Genomic DNA, 15,640 nt, shown 5'->3' with positions numbered 1-15,640 from the left:
AGGTGGAATTTTCCTCTTCGAAACGACCGTCGACGGCGGGCTCGCCGTCGAGAAGAAGACCAGGTACGTCGACGACGTCGAAGGCACCAGCTCCGTCGGCGAACTCCCCTCCGCCGTCGTCAACCGGGCGGCGATCGGCGTCGAGGAAGGCTACTCCGCCGCCGTCAACCGGGCGACGGTCGGCGTCGAGATCCATTACTCCTCCGCCGTCGTCAACCAGACGACGAACGGCGTCGAGGGACGTCATCTCGCCGTCGTCAACCAGGCGACGACCGGCGTCAAGAAGTGTGACCCCTCCGCCGTCGACAGTGGCTCGTCGATCGGCGTCGAGGACGCGGTCTCCGTCGGTGCGGCAGCAGCGCTCGGCGTCGAGGGTGCCCAATAGCCCTCCGCCGTCGTCGCACATACATTCAACGTCGAGACATGGATCACCGTCGGCGGCTGGCCCTCGCCGTTCGACGTCGAGGCAGAAAGCTCCGTCGACGACAGGACGAGGCCGTTCGACGTCGAGAGAGAAGCCTCCGTCAACGTCAGAACATCGTCGTTCGACGTCGAGGCAGAGGTCCCCGTCGGCGACCTCACACCGCCGTCCGACGTCGAGGCAGAAAGCTCCGTCGACGGCTGCTCATCGCCGCTCGACGTCGAGAGACTACAGACCCTCTCATGGACATTCAAGGTCGAGATTGTTTGATCCTCCGACTCCTCGAAGGCGTTCGGCTGCGAGGAAGGAACGCTCGGCGTCGAGACACTCGGATACGATCATGGTGATGGAATCTGCTTCTCACCATTCATCTTATCGGTCCTCGGGCTCCTCTACTGAGCATTCAAGGTCCAGAAGCCCTATACACAGGACTCCTGAACGTCGTCCACATCCTTCAGCGGGGCGCATCAGGCTGTCACCGAGATGGTACAGGTCCTTGGACCATTGGAGAGACGATGGTCCTACCAAGCGTATGCAGGAGTATGCCAGCCCACAACACAGTTCTCCTCTCCAAAACCTGGTGGAAGAGATGGACAAGCGTAGCCCTGCCAGGCGCACGTCCCCTGTGGCGCTACCCACCAAAGCGCCAAGAAGGTCCCGTACTCCTACAAGGGAACCTAGACTGGAAGGTCGGAGAAGATCTAGATCTCCTACAAGGGACCCTAGACTGGAAGGTCAGAAGAGGTCTCGATCTCCCCGGGGCAGATCTCCCGTGCGGTCGCCAGCCAGATCCCCCAGGGCATCCCGATCCCCTAGACGGGAACATCGGACAAGAGATCGGGTCAGATCTCGCTCCCCTAGACGAGAGGAGCGCTCAAAGAGGTCGCAGGAGCGAAGACGTAGTTCTCACCATCGACATAGACGTTCTCCGTCTACCTCCTCCACTTCGTCTACCAGATCGTCCAAGAGGGACTACTCACCGACTTTGACGGACAGTCCAACGTCCAGGTCCTCCCCAATGGATGATATTGGCACGTATCTGGATGTGCTGCAGAGAGGTGCGCTTAAACTGAACATCGAAATGTCTGTCCCTCAAGTAACGACGACAGTCATTTTTGAAACCTTACACAAGAAGGCCATCTCCAGACCTCTGCTGCCTTTGGTTCCGGGGATTATGGACCCTGTCAAGGAGGTTTTCCTAACCCCAGCAGCAATCAGAGCAGTGCCGGCACGCATTCAGAAGAAGTACAAACCGGCGGCTTCTGACCCGGTGTTTGTGAAGTCTGACCCGCCGGCAGACTCTGTCATCGTGGCAGCGGCGAGGAAGACACATGCGGTTGCTGGTTCTTCTTCAGTCCCGCCGGATAAGGACAGCAAGACCCAAGACTCCTGGGGTCGGAAGGTCTGCAACTCTGCTGCTTCTGACAGAGCCTTATGGGACTCGATGGACAGATTCAAAGCCAAGCTACCGAAAGAGGACCAGCAAGACTTTGAGGAAACTGTTACGGAGGGGTGTCTGGTGGCAAACCAGATGATAAGCACGGCCGCGGACGGGGCAGTGCTTTCGGCTCATTCCTATTCCCATGGAGTTTGTGCCAGAAGATCGGCCTGGTTGAGCCTTACAGGTCTCAAACCGGATGCTTAGCATCGGATTCTAAATATCCCTTTTTCGGGTTCCGCTCTCTTCGGGGAACACGCGGACGAAGAGATGACCCGAATGAAGACTGAGCTGGACACGGTGAAGGCGGTGGGCTTGGAGAAGAAAAAGGAATTCAAGCGCCGCTTCAAATCCAACAGGGGGAGAGGGACCCAACAGAGGGTTCAAACCCCTCAGTGGTCCCAGAACAAAACTCAAGGGAAACCCCAGTTTCGTGGAAAGCCCAGCAGAGGCAGGGGAGGCCACCAGCAGTCCTCCAGCACCACGAGAGGAGGAAAGGCCTGAACAGTGGCTTCCTCTGACGCCGTTGCCCACTCCAGTGGGAGGAAGTGCTTCACAACACCTGGCAGAGTGGGTCAGAATCACAAGAGATCAGTGGGTGCTGAATATACTGCGGAATGGATACAGGATACGTTTCCGTGCTCTCCCAAAGAGTGTCCCTCCGAAGAGCTCTTGCCCTCACCAACTAAGCTTGCTCCGACGAGAGGTAAAAATCCTGCTGCAAAAAAGAGCGATAGAGGAAGTTCCTCTCGCTCGGAGAGGAAAAGTAGTTTACTCCAGATATTTCCTTGTCCCCAAAAAAGATCAGGAGGACAAGTTCAGGCCCATACTCGACCTACGACTCCTAAACAAGGTTATCGTCAAGGAAAAGTTCCGCATGTTGGCGCTTCACCAAATATGTCCTCATCTACAAGCCGGAGATTCGATGTGTTCGGTGGATCTACAAGATGCGTACTTTCACATCCCGATTGCGCAACAACATCGCAAGTACCTGAGGTTTGTTGTGGGACACAAACACTACCAGTACAAGGTGTTACCCTTCGGTCTCAAGTCCGCGCCACGAGTCTTCACCAAATGCATGGCAGTGGTGGCGGCTTTTCTTTACAAGAAGGGTCTCTTCGTTTACCCATACCTGGACGACTGGCTCCTAAAGGGTCCATCTCCGGTACGGGTAGCGCAAGATCTGCATCTGTTCCTGCAACAGCTTCACAGGCTCGGCCTCCATGGGAACCTGGAGAAGTCAGTCCAGCGGCCTACGCAATCCATCCACTACCTAGGCTCCGTTCTCGACACAAGCGTGGGAAGAGCGTTTCCTTCGGAGGAGAGACTTTCTTTAATGAACCTGAAATGCGGGATTCTGCTAGAGTCTCGACCCACAAAGGTACGACAAGTGGCGTCTCTACTGGGTTCCATGGCGTCCTGCATCTTTCTCATCCCAAACGCCAGGCTGAGAATGCGTCCTCTGCAACAGGCTCTGGAGAATCAGCGGGACCAGGCGACAGGACGTTGGGAGGACCGAATCCATCTTTCCCAGGCGACAAAAGAGTCCATCAGATGGTGGACTCGGAGACACAATGTGATGGTGGGAGTGCCGTTCCATCAACCCATTCCGTCCCAATCTATAGTGACAGATGCCTCCCTGCACGGCTGGGGAGCACACATGGGTCCGCTTCAAATTCAAGGCCGGAGGTCTGCGCAGGAGCAGACATACCACATCAACATGCTGGAACTCAGAGCGGTATTCCTGGCTCTCAAAGCTTTCCTGCCAGCGATCACATCCAGCTCAGTCCTGGTTCAGACGGAAATACAACAACCATGTTCTATCTGAACAAGCAAGGAGGCACAAAATCTCGCCCACTGTCTCGAGAGGCTCAGGCAATATGGCAGTGGCTTCTCGCTCGAGGTCTCACAGTTGTGGCGGTGCATCTTCCGGGCGAGTTGAACGTCAAAGCAGACGCACTCAGCAGGCACTTCGAAGATCAGCCAGATTGGGTGCTAAACGACGAAGTGGTAGAAGAGCTTTTTCGTTGCTGGGGACGTCCATCCATAGACTTGTTTGCAGACGACGAAAACACCAAGTGCCACGCCTTCGCGTCCAGGTTCCACAGACCAGGGACGCAGGGGAATGCTCTTCTGTTGGATTGGGCAGGGATGTTCGCATACGCGTTTCCTCCCCTGGCTCTGATTCCGAGAGTGGTTTCCAAGCTCCTCAGGACGAACATGGAGATGATCCTGATTGCTCCAGACTGGCCTCGGCAGTGGTGGTATCCGGACCTTCTACATCTGTCTGTGTCCACACAAACGACTCCCTTGCAGACCGGACCTGTTGAGCAAAATGAACGGGAGGATAATGCATCCCAACCTCCCATCATTGAACCTAACAGCATGGCTCCTGAGGTCCTGCAATACGGACATTTGAACCTGCCTCCAGAATGCATGAGCATTTTGAAGGAGGCTAAGAGACCGTCCACGAGAGCATCCTATGCCTTCAAGTGGAAAAGGTTTTACTTGTGGTGTAGGGATCGTCATTTGGATCCAATTAAGGGGCAGGAGGACGTCATCTTACCATACCTCCTTTCCCTCGCAACTGCTGGCTTGAAGTACGCCTCCATTAGGGTGCATTTGTCTGCGATTGTGGCTTATAGGAAGTCACCTGACCAGGTGTCTTTCTTTCAGGTTCCGGTGGTCAAGGATTTCCTCCAGGGATTGAAAAAAGTGTATCCCCCTGTGCGAAATCCTTCCCCTCCGTGGGAATTGAACCTAGTTCTATCGAGGTTAATGTCTCCACCTTTCGAGCCCATCCACAAGGCTTCCTTACAACATCTCTCTTGGAAGGCAGCTTTTTTGGTGGCAATTACCTCCGCACGCAGAGTCAGTGAGATACAAGCGCTCTGTGCAAAGGAACCTTATACTGTATTCCACCATAACAGGGTAGTACTAAGGGCTCACCCATCCTTCTTGCCTAAGGTCATCTCTGATTTTCATATAAATCAGTCTATTTCCCTCCCTTCCTTTTTTCCAAATCCTACGACCCCGGCCGAACGGTCACTTCACTCCTTAGATCTTAAAAGAGTGCTTAAGTTTTATTTGGAAAAGACTAAAGGGATTAGGAAAACGGACCAGTTATTTGTGAACTATGGTGCAATGAGAACTGACTTTCCAGCGGCAAAGAGGTCCATTTCCAGGTGGATTGTCTCTTGCATTAAGTTGGCCTATCAACTAGCAGGAAAACCTTTGTTGATGTCTCCAAAAGCGCATTCCACTAGAGGGAAGGCGGCTACAGTGGCTTTCTTGCATGATGTTCCCATGTTGGAAATATGCAAAGCTGCGACCTGGAAATCAGTGCATACCTTTAGGAGGCATTACTGCCTCGACTCTGATTCCAGGACCGACTCTCAAGTAGGACAAGCCTCCTTGAGGAATCTGTTTGGGTAGTCTGTTTGTCTACTCAGGCTTCTTGATGAGATTTCTGTCTTATCTTTTCCTTTGCCCGCAGGGATGAGGAGAGGCTCGCTATTCTATTCTAATGCTTATGACTATTGATGAGGATCCCCTGGAAGAGAAGGATTAGTTACTTACCTGTAATCCTAGTTCTCTTCCAGGGGTATCCTCATCAAAGTCATAAGCAACCCTCCCGCCTCCCCGGGCAAAGGATACTCTTTCATGAGGAGATATTGTTGACCTATGTGTTATTGGGTTTATTTTTCAGTCTCCGAAAAGAACAACTGACCTAACTGCCACTCCTGGGGCATGATGGGATACAGGGGGTCATGAGTGCCTTAAAGGCACAGTGTCAGTTTTTTGCTATTCAGCTACAGGTTAGCTTTTCAGTCTTGTTAGACTGTGTGTTTGCAATGCAGCCTGGGAGCTTCCTATGCTTCCAGTGAGTTCTGAGAATTTCTACTGAGTTCTGAGCATTAAAACAATTTCTAAACAATCTTTGGTGTTGTTTCTCCTGTTTCTAATGCTTATTATTCATGTTTGGTGGAAATTCTTCACAGCATATTTCAGCTCTAATGTGATTTGGCTGCTATTGCTTGTTTTTTTATATATATATTGTTTATATATATATATGTGTATATATATGTGGGGCACATATAATATAGTGTTTCCGGGGTCCCGCACATGGGCGGGAATATTCTAATGCTTATGACTTTGATGAGGATACCCCTGGAAGAGAACTAGGATTACAGGTAAGTAACTAATCCTTCCCTTCCCTCCAGTCTGCTCTACTGCCTCGGGCTCCTGGTCTCCTCATGGTCATCATCTTTGAGGGTTGGTTGTGCTCTATTTCCTAACTCTGTTTTTAGTGGGGAAAGACCAGTCTTCTCTTTCTTTCCTACAGTGGACTATCAGTTTATTTCTGTCTGTTGTAATGTTCTTCACTTGTTGCACTCGGGAAGGGGCCTCCGCTTGACCTGCTCCGCTCTTTCTCGCAGCCTCCACTTATATGTGTAGACGGTGTCTATTCTGTCTTTAGGTCCGTGTCTTTTACCATCCCCCTTCTTTATTCATGGAATTTTCATTCCTCGCACACTGTTCCCATACTTTCACAGTTTTTAGTTGTTGGCTCTGAGTTGTGCCGCGGAAAAGTTTCTATGAAGAAAACTGACGTCGGGAGGAACTCATATGACCTCGCTGACGTCACGTATGTGGACGACGTCAGGGCAGGGTCATGTGGTGCCGTCCCCGGCACGCAGAGGTGCTGCTGAAAAAGAATTCTGGATCCAGTCTCACGCCTGGGGATATTCTAAGTTAAGGAATCTGCGGCTAGACAACGTCTCTACCAAATACATCTTTAATGAAGGTAAGTAACTCGTACGAATAAAACCCTGCGGGACTCTCACCTTTAAGAGGGAATGGAAGCAGAGAAAGGCGGAGCCCAGTTTGTTTGTTGGCGGTCTGTCAAGAAAGAGGCAAACCACTTGAGTACCGTCCCCCGAAACCGGATTCCTGGAGCCTCAACAGTAGTCTGTTGTGGGGGACGGTATTAAAGGCCGCTGATAAATCCAGAAATATCAGTATGGCTTTGCCGCCCCTTTCTAAGACGTCCTTGATGGCCTCCGAAATTTCAAGGAGGGCCGTTTCAGTGCTGAAGTTTGGCCTAAACCCAGATTGACTTTGATGCAGTATGTGGTTAGTTTCCACAAAGGTGGTGGTGACCGAGTTGACATATTTTTCCAATGTTTTGCAGAGAAGTGGTAAAAGAGAAATAGGTCTATAGTTTGAGGCTATCTCAAGTTCCAAAGTCGGCTTTATCAGAAGGGGGAGTATTAGCGCTTTCTTCCACCTGGCGGGGACCTGCCCGAGCTGCAGAGAGGCATTCTGATTTACCAATGGGTTGATGGTCACAGCTATTGATGCTAGGGTGGTAGCAGGGCATGGGTCAGAAAGAGCCCTCAACTTCAATGTTTTCATAATGTCAAAGTAGCCACGGGCAGAGGGGGAAACTCCGTAAACGATGGGATCCCGGACGAGGGGATTGGGGTGGTGAGCTCGGTAACTGGTACTAGAGCAGGGAGGTGATGGGGAAAAAGTTCTCCTGAATCTTTTGATTTTATCAAAAAAGAATGAGGCCATATGTCCCACCAATATCTTAGAGGGTGAGAAAGTCCTAGCGACCGATCTAGGTGAGGAGAATTCTTTCACTAGTTTAAAAATCTCCTTGCTTTAGTTATCTGCCACCTCGATTTTCGAGGAGAAAAAACGTTTTTTCTCCTCAAGAATGCTTTAATGATGGAGATTTAGAGCTTATTTGTAAGCTACTTTATAGTTGGTGTCAACATTTTTACACTACACTCTCTCTAGGCGCTTGCAGGCGGTAATGAATGTTAAGCAGAGTTTGTAGGTCATGAAGTCTTGCATTGCTATGTGCAGGCAGCTTCTTTAGCCTGCAAGGTCCACCCATATGGGCCCTAAACTTTGCTTTGTACCAAGGTGTGCACTCAGGCCTACAAAAGCTGTAGGGATCAACAGAGAATGCTAGTAGGACTGCTGAATTCACAGAAACCCAAAGCTCAAGGGAGTTCCGTCTCTTCGATTTCCGTCTCTTCCCACAAATGCCAGGAAGAAACAGCAGATTAGGATGGGGAGGAAAGTTGTTTGAGGAAATCCCAATAGCTCATCAAAGCAACATATAACAACATGCACATTCAGGTCAAATTCCCTGAAAATGAGCCACTTGATTGTACCTCCTGTAGCACACAGGGATTCAAGAATTCCAAGACTAGCACAGCCATAGCAGCACAAACCACTGGTATATCAACAGCATCAAAAGGCACTAGAAAGGGTGTGTGCCATGTTCGTCGTGAAGGGTCTGGGGCCTGATCAGATGGCTTCCATCAAGGGCTTGACTATGTGTGGATTGGAAGTAATCTCCATTACTAGCAGCACTCCAGTTCTACACAATGGATGCCGTCCACGGAAAGCTCGGAGGGTGTAGAAAGAAACTAAATCCAGCAATGGTCTAAATCCAAGTATTGCCAAAACATCAGTCTTTAGTTTCGTAATAAAAAAATTAATTTAAAAAAACATATGGACGACTTTTTTATTTAGCAAAGCACGTGATAAAACTAATTCTACATAAATGGCACAAGACAAGGAAAAGAGAGAAGCAAACTAAAGTTAACCTCCTCCTCTGTATAAAAATATATTTTTGCTTTCATACCATATTCATTCAAAGAATAATACTGGAATCTGTTTGAGATGTTTTCATTTTTGATACACAGCATAAATGTTTATAGGTCTCGCCTGGCCTTAGCAGCACACATGCGCTGATCTCGCTATGCGAGGGCCTCTTGGACTCAATATGATTAGAGAAGCTCGCTTTCTGCTCCGCCCGTGTTTTGCATTGGTGCGCTTCATTTTGCGTCACCAATTATGCAAAACCGGGTGGCTTTTTAGTCCCTCCTGGTAACCACCTGGTCCACTTTTGGCCCTGCCCACCGGAATTGGAATTTTTACTTGCGGCGGGAGACAGTGTCTCTTAACTTGCCGCTAAGCAATTTTTTCTTTTCTTTGTGAGCCTCTCACTGCAGGCACAACGTGTTTTTTTAAATTAACGGAGCATTGCGCTTTAACGCGCTTTGAATTTTAAGTGCAGTACTGGGCTGTACAGAGCCCTCATTGCTGTGCGTGCCCTACATGAACGATATTTGTTTGTTGTGTAGTGTTCAGTACTGAGCTGTGCAGAGCCCTCATTGCTGTGCTTGCGCTACATGAACGGATATAATAGGCTCTTGCTCTACAAGATCTGCTGGCTTGTTTATTAGCAAATTCATAGAGCGCACACTAAACTCAAGAGTAGTAGAGACCTTTTCAAGACACCTGTTTCATTAGACAAGAGCACATTCACACAGGAACACATTGCCTTTTAGAAGGCACAGGAGATTAACTAATTTACCCAGAATCACACATTGGTAAGCCAACGCTGTGACTCGAACAACACCTTCTTCCGCAAGCGACCATCATGCGTGATTAATCGCATGCGATCATCATGCACGATTAATCAATTAATCTCCCCATGGTCCCCCTGTTTACTAAAAACGGGGTGCTAAGGAACATTCACATGCGCTATAAGAAGGGACCACCCTGTTAAATCTGTTTTGTGTTCTATCTACTCGCTGTTTATTGTTTCTAATATTTGGCCTCTTTCTGCTCTCCCATGTGCCCATAGTCGTCCACCACCACCATCACGTCCACCACCATGTCCACCACCACCACGTTTACCATGTCCACCATGTCCTCCACCACCACGTCCTCCACGTCCACCACCACACATCCACCACCACCACGTCCTCCACAACAACCACCACATTCACCACGTCCACCACCACCACGTCCACCACCGACATGTCCACCTACACCACCACCACCACTATGTCCATCACCTTCACCTTCACCATCACCACCACATCCACCACCACCACATCCACCACCACCATCCGTGACGGGTAAAGTGTCACTGGAGGGCAGGGGTAATAGGAGTGTCAACCCCGGCTGTACATGGGACATTTAATGATGCATTGGGGCGAAAAAACAGGAAAAGGGGCTAGAAGTATTACACCAAACCCAAGATACATTTTGAAGTGGCGCAATGTCACCGGGGCTCCTGTAAAAGCACTCACAGAATCTCTACCTCACAGTGGCATACCTGCACAATCCACTCACTCAAAACAAGCTTTGGCATAGCCAATAGGTTTCGCCTTCGGGACATTATAAGTGTTTAGCCTTGCAACACTTGATGTTGTTCCACCAACGATATTGTTCTGAGTAACTAAACACTTATAAGGTTCCAAAGGGTAGACCTATTGGCTATGCCAATGCTTGTTCTTTTTGTTATTACATAATTAACACATTACAAATAGTAACAAAACTCTTTGTAACAAAAACAAACAAAAAAAATACTGACACTTGTGACAGTGTACCACAAGCTGGTGCTGTCTATCTAATTTGGAGATGACCAAAACAACTGTTAATTATTAATTTTGCTATTACCTGCTGCACATGCCATTCTTATAGCTTTGGGGGCCTGGAATAGTCTATATTGTCACACTTGTAGGAAGAAGTGTGATGGTTAGTAATTCTGTTTGTAATGTGATTTACAGCATGGCAGGGGCAATGTGTGGTACAACTTGCATTGGCCTCCTGACGATACCCAGCACTTAATTTGTTTTTTACAAATTAAACACTGGCCTCGTGGTGTTCTCTCAGGGCCGGTTTGGGTCCTTCTACCTTGCCATTTGAGGAAACGGTACATCTACATTTGTTACTTGTGTTCGGGTCATTTCTCCTTCGCTTCCTGGGTCAACTACTTTGGCGCCCCAGACAGGCGTGGCCCCTTCAGGCCTCCTTCCATTCCTCAACATTGGAGAATAAGCCCATTATGGAAATAACTCCATTCCTCTACTGCCCAAAGTATCAAGCAAAGTACTGCAGGACAGACCTACATCAGGTTTGCAGTCTTTGCCTATCCCCGGACCATCAGGAGGGCTGTTCGGCATGTTTTGCCTTTTGAAACAAAAATACTCTTCAATCCTGTTGGGATTATCGCATTGCGTCAGCATCCAAAGCACACCGATGTTTAGAAGATTCTCTTGGCCTGTTTGGAGATCAGGAGACCAAGACCAGGCAGCAGCCGAAGGCTTCCGGGACAGAAATCCAACTTTCAGAGCTGGAAGAGGACTAGTCCTCCGACGTTGAAGAGCCTCAACTCACACAGTGTCCTTGTACCAAGACGGCAGCAGTGAGTACCATTGCCCCTCCTTCCATCTCACAACACCACAGTGAAAGCCTCTAGAGGGTCGAGCATTGAGTTCACAGGACAGCTATGAGGTCTCCAGTCTTCTACTGCCATACGGCTATGGTTGGCACCGAGATACAGAGTCAGAGTCAGAGCCAACTGGAGTATACCGCTAGATGTCGAAGAATGGCTCTAAGACACACCCTTCAACCTCCGAAACCTCTGTGGCTCTGACCTCACACCGCCCTTGAAGCTATGGAGCCGAAATCCATCTCCGCAGCGACAATCCATAAGACTGACTCTGCTTCGAGGATTGTGACTTCCAGATTGTGAGAAGTTGGCCTGATATGCAGTGCTCACTATTCTAGTGAACACTATGTATCAGTCCAGACAACCCTTATTGATGATTGGTTGTAAGTCAACCTTATAGACCAGCTATCCTAGTAGCGTGGATACGAGCAGTCTAAGGCTAAAGACTCGAGAGGGCGTGTTAAGCCAGCTGTTATACCACACATATACCCCTTGAATACCAAGTGAAAGGACACCACACAAGTGTTATGAAAATAAACAGTGTATTTATTAAAATCACAACAGCCCTGTACTCTTTATGAGGACAGGGTACTAAGCACAAAACAAAACTCTTACGAAAATACTTAAGTTAGCACAGTATATACAAATGCCAGAGGGGCACGGAAAACCATATACTCTGAAAGTGGAATGCGAAATTACTAGCAGGTAAGTACAGTACTAATAGGCTTTGGAATCGCTAGGACTTGACTATAGAATCGTTAGATTACTTCTAGGAGACCCAGGGGACTCGGGTGCAGAGTGTGCACTCTCACGCGTGATGCGGGACAAAGTCTATGGTAGCTAGTAAGGACAAAGTTAGTGTTCTCAGGCGAACCCGACCTGGTAGGAGGAAAACGAAAGTGGATTCTGACCCTTGGATAGTGAGGCTATGCTGGGGCACCGAAATGCCGAAGTTACCTAGCCCAGGGGCTGCAGCTGCATAGGTCTCAAAAGACGTCGGGAATCCTCGTAGACGGACCAGGAGCCTGGAAGAAAGATGCTGGCAGGCGACCAGTGAAGAGAGTTCGAAGTGATCCAAGCCTGGATCTTGAAGACAGATGACACCTGAAAGCAGAGGGGACCAAGTTCGTGACTACTAGCCAGTAGTCAGGTGGCACTAGGAGGGCACCGGATGGTAGTCACCTCGACTAGGTGAGTGGGTGATGCTGTGCTCTGCAGATCTCACGGACCAGGAGGCGTTGTCGGCGACCAGGATGGAGGAGCGAGCTGTCCCACGATGGATGAAGCTGTCGGCGTCGCTGGACCCAGGATTGGGCAACAAAGCCTTGGCTAATTCAAGCCCACACAGTGGACCTAAAATGGCGTCTTGAGTGGACCAGGAGGGTCCGGGGTGCTCCTCTTTTGGAAGGGAGCAAGGGCCAGTCTGGAGCAACCAGACCAGCAGCAGTGATGTCGTCGGGCGTCGTTAGGAAGGCCACAAGCCAGCGGGCTAGTAGCCAAACAACGCGGTGAGCAGCAAAAAGCAGAAGGGCCCCACGCAGATCGTGGAGATGCTGGGAGGCTGGACTTCGGTGCTGGAGCTGCGCAGGGTCGGGGCTTCTCGGACCCCAAAGCACTCACCAGAGGGTCGCTCGGCAGGCGTGCTGTAAAGAAGTCGTGCAGTCTTGGCGATAGTCGGTCCCTCGAGGTCTCGTCGCACTCACGGTTCTCAGCTTGGCTGTAGAGGTGAGTAGAGGTCAGAGGTGCCAGGGAAGCCGGGTCTCGTCGAGCTGTGTCGTCGGATTCCTGAGGAAGGACTTGCAGCAGACCGCAGTGTTCTTTAGATGGTGCCTGCGGATGCAGGGTGACTACTCCTTAGTCACAAGGGAGAATCTTGAAGAAGAAATCTTGAAGTCCTTTCGTAGAAAGTCGCGTCTTGATTCCAAAGATGATCTAATTTGAACAGGGGGCCCGCTCCTATCTTTATACTAAGAAAAGGGGCTGACCCGATGACTAGGTCCTGCCTATGGGTGGGACTAGGAGGGGGGTGGTTACACCCCTCTCCCATGCCGGACTTTCCCCAGGCCAGGGGCTGGTGTGCCCCTGGAACTGGTTCTGACCGGCCTATGCGTAGTGAGCACCGGGGTGCCACTCAGCAGTCACTTTCCTGTAAAGCCCTGCCTACCCAGGATACACAAAACCCTGTCTGGGATGGTGCTAGCACCGCCCCGGACAGGAAACCCTTTGTCCAAGCTCTCCTCGCTGGAAGGACTCCCAGCAGCAGGAGGTCAGACTCGTGTCTGTGGTGGCAGCATCCATTTTGTGGAGCTGAGGCTTCGTTTAACTTTAACCGGGGTTCACAGTTACATACATGTCGTGTCCCTCTAGAAGGGTGGAATGCTAACCCCGTCGCCGGAATTGGCGAGGGGTTAGTATTCCAATTCGTATGACACCTTACTCGACATGTTTTGATAAAGCAATACCAAAGATAGCATTTAACCGCGAGGATTATAATGCACTTAAGAGTATATGGTATGCGTTATCATGGAACAGCTATTAGGACTTGATTCCGCAAGCTGCAGACGGGCTCAGCTCATGCCAGAGCACAATCTCACACGATTCCAAGCACTCTGCCTTCAGGATTGTCAAGGCCTGCCATAGGAGTGACTGATAGGAATCTGTGTGTCCATTTTTAGGGTTAGATATAGGTATACTATATCTACAGCAAAGGGTGATTACACGACTTTGCCCCAGCTGTCATGCAGCCAGTTGTGTCAAATTTAGGAGGCCAGCCAGGGGTGGCATAATACATGCTTCAGCCCCTGGTAGGCCCTGGGTACACCTATGCCCTGAGTTACAGGGTCTGATAAGGTGGCCCAGTACCAATTGGTAAATGCACCTAGGGTACATGTTGCAATTTAGAGAGAGAACAGCCAGGCTGTGGGTCTGATTGGCAGGCCCACAGCCAGAGAAAGTCGTAAACCAGTGAAACAAAAGCAAAAAATCTGGGTGATCATAGGATTGCAGACCCTACTCTCCTACACAGATCACCATCCTGCGTCACTACCCAGAATCAGGAGCAATCTATCCTCCATCGGCTTCAAGAGGAACTCAATACCAGGCAGCTGAAAATTCATATTCAGCCAGGAACTGGGCGAATCTTGGCTAAATCTGTTATTCAGGCTAAATGTTCTCTCACTCCAAAGAGGAAATTGACTTTTGAGGTGGCCATCAAGTCCACCTATGTACACGGCGCCTTAACACTTTGACGCTGCATTAAAAGCACATCACCATCTCCACCTCACACTTAACCTCCTCCCCGGCCCTCTTCACCACACCAACACCCAGTCTACCAGCTGCTACCAGTGGACTTACCACCAGAGTCTGCTCAGAGTTCCCCTGCTTCAGGGTTCAGTTGGGATATCCCTAGGACTCCCTATGATCCATATGATGCACCTTACAATACTCAACAACATGATGATCCATTGGATATTTATGCTGTTGTTCTCCCAGGTGACACAGATCTGGACTTGTATCTGGCTAAACCTTTCCCTCCAAATGACACCGCTGTGTATCACAAGGTACTGCAAATAGCAGCTGCGTCCCACAAATAACTCGAGATGCATAAGCAGCCTGAGGAGGTCTCCTTCCTCATAGAGACTCTTTCTTCCACACAAAGATCCATGGAGTACCTTCGATGCGTAGGGAGATGCTCAAACAGGCCAATGACATCTTTAAGGATCCAGTTAAGTCTTGTCATCACGCCATGGGTGAACAAGAAGTTTAGATCTTCCCCCTCTGACTCTCCTTACATCAGGGGGGAACTGCCTCTTGATTCTCTTGTGGTGCACACTGCACTGAAATGTGCAAACTCACATACAGGATGCCCCTCACCGGACCAGTGAGAAGGTTGATGCAACCTTAGAGGGTAGCAGCCTAATCCCTGACACATTAGCATATTGTTAATTGTAAATGTAAATGTAAATGTACAGCAATTTATATAGCACAAATCACCAACCGGTTTCTAAGCGCTTGCTTAGGGAACCCGTCCTGGTATTCCCCTGTGAGATAAACCCGGCAGGGTATCCGCAAGGTGAAAGCCAGGCATCCTGCCGTGAGGGGCCGTTGTGCTAATTGCATAAGGATACTCTCTCAATGCAATCATGCCCACAGGGACAAGATAGAGGAGTTGTTGCAGTACTTTCTGGACCAGTGCACAATAGAAGTATCAGGAGTTGGTAACAGAGGTCAAACTATCCCCAATACCAACATTAGGTGTGCCTTGGTTGCAGCAAACAATGCTGCTTGCAGCATCATTACTAGTACCCTGCACTGACATACCTGACTGGGTATTTCTGGATTTAAACCAGATATTCAGCAGCATCCGATCAACTTGTCTTTCAATGCTGAGCATCTCTTCGGGCTGCAAGTTGACCAGATGGTGGAAAAGATGAAGACGGATACTGAAAGAGCCAACCCCATGGGTTGTGGCTCCTTTCTCTGCTCCTATTCAACACCACTACTCCTGGAG

The 15,640-nt window shown here is 49.6% G+C and overlaps 1 protein-coding gene and 1 pseudogene across 4 annotated transcripts in view; both read left to right on the top strand.

Moving 5' to 3' along the window:
- The window catches only part of LOC147701782 (C-Jun-amino-terminal kinase-interacting protein 4-like), an 861,003-nt gene that overhangs the window by 801,933 nt on the left and 43,430 nt on the right, over window positions 1-15,640 (top strand). The window lies entirely within an intron of this gene.
- Window positions 7,711-8,301, top strand: LOC147701783 (small ribosomal subunit protein uS11m pseudogene; annotated as a pseudogene).

This window comes from Lissotriton vulgaris, chromosome 7, assembly GCF_964263255.1.
Source record: "Lissotriton vulgaris chromosome 7, aLisVul1.2, whole genome shotgun sequence".
In the NCBI taxonomy this organism is placed as follows: domain Eukaryota; kingdom Metazoa; phylum Chordata; class Amphibia; order Caudata; family Salamandridae; genus Lissotriton; species Lissotriton vulgaris.
Note: the sequence above shows the minus strand (reverse complement) of the source record. Positions and strands in the feature narration are given on the sequence as shown.